Here is an 8,293-nt window from a genome sequence, read left to right as displayed (position 1 = left end):
CACTCCCTTGACTTTATTTGGCAGCGGCTTCATTCAACTGAATTTCTATGACCCCCCCTTACAATAAAACATCCTAAACTATTTTTTAACAAAAAACATATTCACTAAAAAAAATTGTTAAAAAGTTGCATTTGAAAGAAACAATTGCGTTATCTAACAAAAATGTTACATTAAGTTTAATACAACTTCACTTAATACAACCTTTTTTTGTAAATTAGAGTTTGCCTTAGACCAAATTTTTTTTTTTTTGGGTAGTAATTGTTTTTAAAATAATATAGTTTTACATAAAAAGTATTTCAAATCAACCTAACCTATCTTATATCTAAACAAGTTACATATTATGGCCCCTTACCTAGCCAATACGTATTGTTACCCCTCAATCAACTCCATACTAGAGGTGTAAAAAAAACCGGTTTTAGACAAACCAAACAGGAACCGGTTTGGGTTTAAAACCAGTTTCACCAAAACCGGTTCCCAAACTGACCCAAACCGCCAGTTTTAGGACCGCTTCCCCTTAAAATCTACCAAACCGGTTTTAAAACCGAACTGGTTTGAGAAAAACTGGTTTAAAACCGGTTAAATCAGTTTATAAACCGGACCGAACCGACGTGACCAAGCCGACCTATCTTGCTTCTAAACCGGTTTATAAACCGAACCGGTTTGAGTCAAACCGCTTTTGACCAACCGTTGACCAAACCGGTTTGTTTGGGTTTAAAACCGGTTTCGTACACCCCTAATCCAGACATGCATTTGTTGTTTTCCCTTATGGTCGGTAACTGCTGAGTAAGAGATGTGTATTAGTATCAATTTATCATTACGTAAACCGGTTCGGTTTGGGTTTAAAACCAGTTGTATACCTTTATTCCTTAAACTACGTAAACTAGCTAATTAGACTTAACTCATAAGAAAAAAGGCCACTATATTTTGGCTTCATGAAGTGGGTTATTGTTGTTGCACTTGAGTACGAGATGTGTATTTGCATGATCAGATAGGCCCGTTCTAGCATAGTAGCATTCTCAAGTTGTTGTCGAGTACGGCCCGAGGTGCAACATATAAAGAACTCATTTGAAGGAGTTCCAGAAACACTATCCGATGTTCGTTCAATTTAGTCAGTCATACAAAAAAGAGCATATCAAACAAATAAACATGAACATAAGAGATGAGAGAATATAGGAGAAGAGGATAGACATAAGGGAGGGAGGGAGGGAGGTCCCAACATGTTCTCATGTCAGGTAATGTTAAATTTGTAATAATATGTAGAGAACTAATTACATAAAAGGAGTCAAGAAAGAGTTGGGTATTCTATTTCAAAGAACGGATGGACTCATGAACCCAAGAAAGAGACAGAGTATTGTGTCATGATAAAAAAATGTATTATGGGAAGATGCTCTATGTTCCAACTTCCAAGTGTGTAGCTTAGTGAGGGTTAAGGTTAACCTACTTTCTATAAGAGCCAGGTGGATCAATTCTTTAATGAGCCCATTGAACAGGTAGGTTTGTTAAGGCCCAATGCTATACTTATGGAGTCCGAGAAGTTTAAAATAAAATCTACTTTTAATATGTTTCATTTATAGCTATTTTCCAAAAATTGATTTACTTATTTGCCAAGTCGTGTGATTTTTTTAGTTTTCACAGCAATTTTTGTACAACAATATAGTTACTTAAGCGCATCCATAATAAGGACTTGAAAAACACAAAAAACATACATAGTCATCTGTCACATACTCACATCATAAAACACCAAAAACTCATATTTTTTTTATCACTTTCCTTTCCTTTCTCTTATATTTCCTTCCCAAAAAAACTCTGAAACACCTTTTCCTAACTCCTCTCACTTTCTTTTCTTTTCGTTTCATTAATGATACTTTGGAACAGAGTGAGTCAAAACATCCAAAACCCACCAAATCAAAAATCTTAAAACACAAAAAAACATTGGCACATCATTACCACCTTTTACACCAACCCCCCTCCCTCCCGACCCCACCGTCTGCAAAAGGCCCACCTCCATCTCATTTTTTCAGGTTGTATAAATCATCATCATCATCGTACTCAGTATATCCCACCAATAGCAAAGCTATGGTAGGGTCTGAGGAGGGTAAGATGTAGGCAGCCTTACCTCTACTCCATAGGGATAGAGAGGCTGCTTCCGGTGAGACCCCCGGCTCGATAGTAGTTTTGCATCAAGCCTTGGACATAAGGCACATAGCACTCAATTATCGGGACACCGGCTGATAGGTGCATGTACCCTTATCTTTCAGCTATCAACGCCACTACATGATGCCTGATTAACCGTCCGTCACTTTTAACATTATTTTCACGAGATTAGTAAAATAACGTCAAAATTAGTGCAATTTCACTTTTGCCCACCCGATGGTTCACACATATACACATCATATGTGCGCACCGCAAGCAGGGCTATCAGGTTGTATAAATGAGTTTTAAAAATCTTATTCACAGTAAGTAAAAACTAATGATGTGTAAATACACCCTAAAAAAACTCTCAAAAACACCTTATTGTGTATGCTCTAAAACTGGTATGCAAGAGGACTCAATTTATGGGTAAATAATTATCATGATTTAACATGATGTTTACTATGTTTAAGGCAAAGATTGCATTGCACCATAAACTCCCTTGTCCTGTCGCCTAACCAAAGCCATCTGTCGGAGAGGGGGACCTGGCTAATTAGACTATTACTTGCACTGTTGAAGTTCCCAAGTTCTATATCATTTTACAGAAGGGGGACCTGGCTAAAAATACCAAATACTAGTTAAAAAACCAAAAACAAAAAGCAAATATAAAAACCTTTTTGTTTCGTGTCAACTCGCACAGCATAACTTCATGGTGCAAAGTTCCGATAATATACACTAGGGACGTGTTGGAGCTATTCTTAAGTTCTTGTAGCTACCTAAACGTAAGGCGAATGCGTTTCAAGCGGTTTGATTAAAAACATTTTGGTGTATCTGGAAGATAAGGAATGCACTGGTGTTCGAGACTCGAGAGGAAACCAACTAATCTCAGCAACTTGATTGGTGAAATAAAGGCGTTAGGCTTGTGACATGTGCAAAATAAGTTGAAGAGAACCTAACATGGGAGAGGAGAGGTGGTGTGAGTTCAATTTTAGTTTGTTGTAAGAGGGTGTAAGGGGTGACTTGTAGAAGATAAATAAAAGAACTTAAAAAAAATGTTAAAAAGCTAGAAAGAACTAAACTTAACATTCAAAATCCAACCCTCATAGCCCTCCTCCCCCGACCACACTCCGACAACCTTACCTTTGCAGTTTTCCGTCAAAGAACCACCATCTCTGTTCCCAAATCATATTAATTGTCGAAAAGGTATTGCGGTGCTGAATCAGGTAATGGCCACAAAAGTGACTTTTACTCTTTTAGGTGGCAATGTAGTTTGTAGGCACCATTCTCATATTTTCAGAAACAATTACAGAACATAAAGTTATTTAAAAAAAAATTGAAGGTAATTATTTATATAAGTTATTTGTGTTTGGACAAGCCGTTACATGATGCATGGCATGCAATTATATGATATGATAACTTCTTTGCTTTTAAAAACCCGAAAAGACGGTTTTATTAGTTTGGATAATTTTTAATTTAATTTATGAAAAATTGGATTTTATTAACCCTATCTTTTTTAGGTTGGTCGATAATAATTTTGCTTTATAAAATTGCTGCCAATAGTCTCACCTTTCACGCTATTTTTATTCATTGGATCCCCGTTAAAAAAAATTAGCTCGCAATAAATCTAGGGTCTTGTTTAGGCAAGCTATTGATTCCATTACAGAACCAAACAAGATTATTCCCTTAGACACAATATCATGAGTACCTATGATGGTGAGCATATCTGCTGGCATGTGACGTTTGGACATAGAATCGAGTCCTTGTGAATGCGCAGAGCCAGGTGCTCTTATTTTACGACGGTAGGGATGATTGCTTCCATTACAGACCAGAAAGACACCAAATTCTCCTTTAGGTGCTTCAACTGCGGTATAGGTAGAAGGAGCTGGTACGGAAAAACCTTCTGTATAAGGTTCGAAATGGTGAATTGAGGTAGAGTAGACCGATGATCCTGTAGTCATTTGGCCGGCTATTGAAAGAAAAAGCTTACATCTGCTCCCTCTTTTATATAACCGGTCCTATCTCTCTCTCCAAACCTAACGTGGTAGTTTCCCATCATAGGGCTTTCTATCTATAGATTAAGCCATTACCAAACCAAGGAGCGAATATTTCCTTTAAGTTTTTTCTAAATTTCAAACTGTTATTTTATCGGAAGAAGAATATGAGTCGATTAATATAAAAACTACTTAGAAACGGTGCTCCACTAGAGTAACTTTCTAAATCTTGTCTATATAAAAATCATGTTATTAAACTTAATTATTTTCTTATTCTTTCTTTTCTTTTAATTTTTCTTTTTCTTTCACTCACATCCACCCATAAAAAATATTATAAAATTATACGGAGAAGAATAGTTAAAAGCAAATTTAGGGGCTTGCATGGTTTTCCCATAAAAACATGGAGGATGGGTGTGATATAGATGTGTTTTTTATATTTTGGTTATTTTTTGCTTAAATTTAAAGATGAGGGATGAATTGTGAATGGTCATAAGTCTTAAGGGCATCTTTAATAATTCTTTGTTGACATGCTTGAAATTAGAATAAAAAACAATAAACTGTTGGGCCCATTAAAGTGGTATGCTTAGAGATGATCAACAAAACCGGTTCGTGGAATCGAACCGGTGGACCCGAACCGGTTCCTACCCGTTTTTTTAGGAACCGGACCCTATCTGATTCAACCCGATGTTCGTGACCGGTTCTTGCATTTCTGAGTGGGGGCGGGTAGGAACCGGAACCGAACCGGAACCGGTGTTCCAGAACCGGTTCCTATCCGTTTTTTGGCCGTTTTTTGACCGTTGAGGTCAAAAATAGCCGTTTTTTGACCTGTTACGGTACAGGAACCGGGTTAGTAACCGGTAAGAACCGGTTAGATAGGTTAGGGGTCCGAGGGTGAGAGAACCGGTTCGGTTCCCTAACCGGTTCGAGCCTGGAACCGGTTTAAAAGGTGGTTTTGAATATAGGAACCGGTTAGGAACCGGTTCCGGTTCCTAGTCCCAAACCGTTTTGAACATCTGTATGCTTGACAATAATAATAGTTTGTGGGTAAAAATTGGTAAAAACCATTAACAGTGAGCCAATGTAAGTTTCAACACACATTTGTTTTATTCAACACACAAATCTAAATTAATATCAATTAAACAAAAAAAAGTAGGTGATAAGGTAATTAGAGTTTGAAACAAAAACGGATAATAACCGGTAAAGAATAAATAGTAAGAGTTTTAAACAAAAAGGGTGTGTGTTGTTAAAAAATAAATAAATAAAAAGGGTGTTTTGCATTTGGTGTAACCGAGGAGGAATGGGGTTGGTGTATGGTGGTTGTAACGCTCAGAAAAACAGTAATGATGAATGGTTTTATTAATAATAAGAAAAGTAAATTAAAGCTTGTGTTGTGAATCAATGGTGTTGGAGCTACCCCGACATAAAAGTGGATTCTCTTTCGGGTTTGCTTTCGTAATCCACGCTACTCTACGCATGCTCTCTCTCTCTTTCAAACACAGACACATCGATGCATGCCTGTAATTAGAGGTGCACAAATCGGTTTTTTTGAAAAAACCGGTTCGGTTTTTAACCCCATGCCTGTAATTAGAGGTGCACAAATCGGTTTTTTTGAAAAAACCGGTTCGGTTTTTAACCGGACCGGTTTTTTTTATCCAGAAAAAAACCGGTTCGGTTAATAACCGGACCGGTTATTAACCGGTTATTATTGCTGAAAACTCAAACCGGCCAAACCGGTTTGGACCGGTTTAGAAACCGGTTAGAACCGGTTATTAAACCGGTTTTTTTATAACCGGTTTTTAAAAACCGGTCTAACCGGTTAACCGGTTTTTTTTTTTTTTTTTTTTTTTTTTTTTTTTTTTTTTGCTTTAGGGTTTAGGGTTTCGTTGTTAGCATTCTTTGCTTGGAAGATTAAAAACACATAACTTTCATTTATAGCTTTTACATTAAAAATACAAACATTAAATCGTTATCGCATATTCGTAACTCAAAAATACAAACATTAAAGAATGTTTAGACACGATTACATTAACAAGTTGATGTTTGTTACTCATTTTCTTCGCTACCCGATCCCGAGCTATTCCTTAGGTAATCGTCGTACGCGGCTTCTTCATCGGTCATTGGTTGAGTGTGTCCTTGATTGACCTCGTCTTCATACAAGGCCGCCTCATAGTCCATTTCCCCCTCGAGTGAGCGTTGATGTTGTGCCCTGTCTAAAGAGTCCAAGTAATCCTTGTAGCAAATCGACATCTCTACAGCTGGTGGAGTGAGTCGAGTCCTCCTAATCGATATAACCCTGCCAGAAACAGAAAAAGCAGACTCCGAAGCTACCGTGGAAGCTTGGACCGTTAGTAAATCTTTGGCCATGGCGGCGAGGATCGGAAACTCATCCTCCTTACCTCTCCACCAAGCCAGCAAATCAAGACTTCTAAATTCATCCGGAGTCATGTGTTTCACAAAGTTGGTACCACCATACCTTCCAAGTTCACTGCTTGGGGTGTTTACCCTTTGACGTTTACCGGCGTCTTCCCAAATCATGTAGTACATCCCCATTTCAAGGTCGGTTTGGGATTGGGATTGGGCAACAGCTCTTAACGAGTCATGAATTTGGGAAGACGACCCGTATCTTGTAAGGTAAACATCATACATGTTTGCCAAGGTGGTGTTGAAATCATTCTTTAAAGTTTGGCTATAATAGGGGTTTTGATCGTCGTTTAACCCTAGCTCATCACAAATTTTTTCTATTAAAGCTTCAACACCACCAACATTGATGCAAGGGTTTAACGCAGCAGCACAGGTCAAAACAGCGGGTAGTTCTTGAAAATATTTTTTAAATTTTTCTTTCATTTTTACACCCATATCAAAATAAGGTGCACCCCTACAATGAAGGTCACTCAACTTTGTGCACATGACAGCAATTTTTGGTAAAGCAATGGGGCTTGTTGGATAGTAAACCCCGGATAAACTACTTGTGCAAGATTTAAAAATTTGAAGAACCTCCGTAACGATCTCAATCAATAACCAGTTTCTAGGATCGTACGGTGCACATTTACCCCTATTTGACAAAATTTGATGAAACGCAATTAACGATTGTTTTTGTTGGATGGCTTTCTCAAACATTTCACAAGTCGAGTTCCATCTTGTTGGACAATCCCAGTTAGGCCCCAACCATTGACAGTTAGCTTCTTCACAAAATTTTTTGTATCTTGAAAATGTTGAATTGTTGCTAAAAACATCTCGTAACATTCTTTTAAAATTGTTTCTTTGCGTTTCGATCACGTTTAACCCATCTTGCACGGCCAAGTTGATAATATGTGCAATGCATCGGCTATGAAAAAACGCTCCATCACAGATAGGTTTATACTTTAATTTTAAATGGCCAACCGCGGCCGTATTGTTGGACGCGTTATCAAACGATATTGAAAAGATTTTATCTTCAATCTTGTATTGTCGAATGACTTTATCCAAGAGTTTAAAAATATTTCTACCCGTGTGCGGGTAATCAAACAATTGAAACGCAACGGTTCGTTTCATCATTTGCCACGACCGGGGGTCAACCCAATGAGCCGTCACACAAATGTATGAGTCGGGCGAACCATTAGGTACCGACCACACATCCGTGGTTAAGTTCACACCAGTTTGTAAGTTTGAAAAGTATGAAATTAGTTCGGATTTAGCGTTTTTCCATGCTTTAAGCATATCTCTTCTAAGGGTCGAACGACTTACGTGTTGGTAGCGTGGTTGAACATACGTTTGCATCATCTGCGTGAATTGAGGGTTGTCGAAGTGGTTGAAAGGAAGTGATTGTTGAATCACAAAGTTGCCAAACTGTTGACGTACCGCTTCAAGGTCGTACGTAAACACCGTTCCTTGATTCGTCATCTCCGGCTGCGAACTACTTCCGGATTCGTCCTTCAAGACCTTGCAAGAGGGCTTTTCTACATGAGCTCTTAAACTGGAGTTTGCTTCTTTGTTATAAAACTTCAAACAATGTTTGCATCTAGCTTTTTGGGTTCCGTTAGACATTTCGCATAGGTCGAAATGTTGCCAAATATCTTGGTTTCGTTTCGTGGGGATGACCCGAACGACGGTTTCTCCCGTGTTCGAGGCACCCATGTTGACCGATGAAGCAGCACTTTGGGAGGCCATGATAATCGACTACGAATTAAGAGTGG

The sequence above is a fragment of the Bidens hawaiensis genome, unplaced genomic scaffold, assembly GCF_021521415.1.
Source record: "Bidens hawaiensis isolate Kalapana, Puna unplaced genomic scaffold, B.hawaiensis_p1.1 tig00010894_1, whole genome shotgun sequence".
NCBI classification, from domain to species: Eukaryota; Viridiplantae; Streptophyta; class Magnoliopsida; order Asterales; family Asteraceae; genus Bidens; species Bidens hawaiensis.
The sequence above is the reverse complement of the archived record's forward strand: the minus strand, read 5'-3'. Positions refer to the sequence as shown.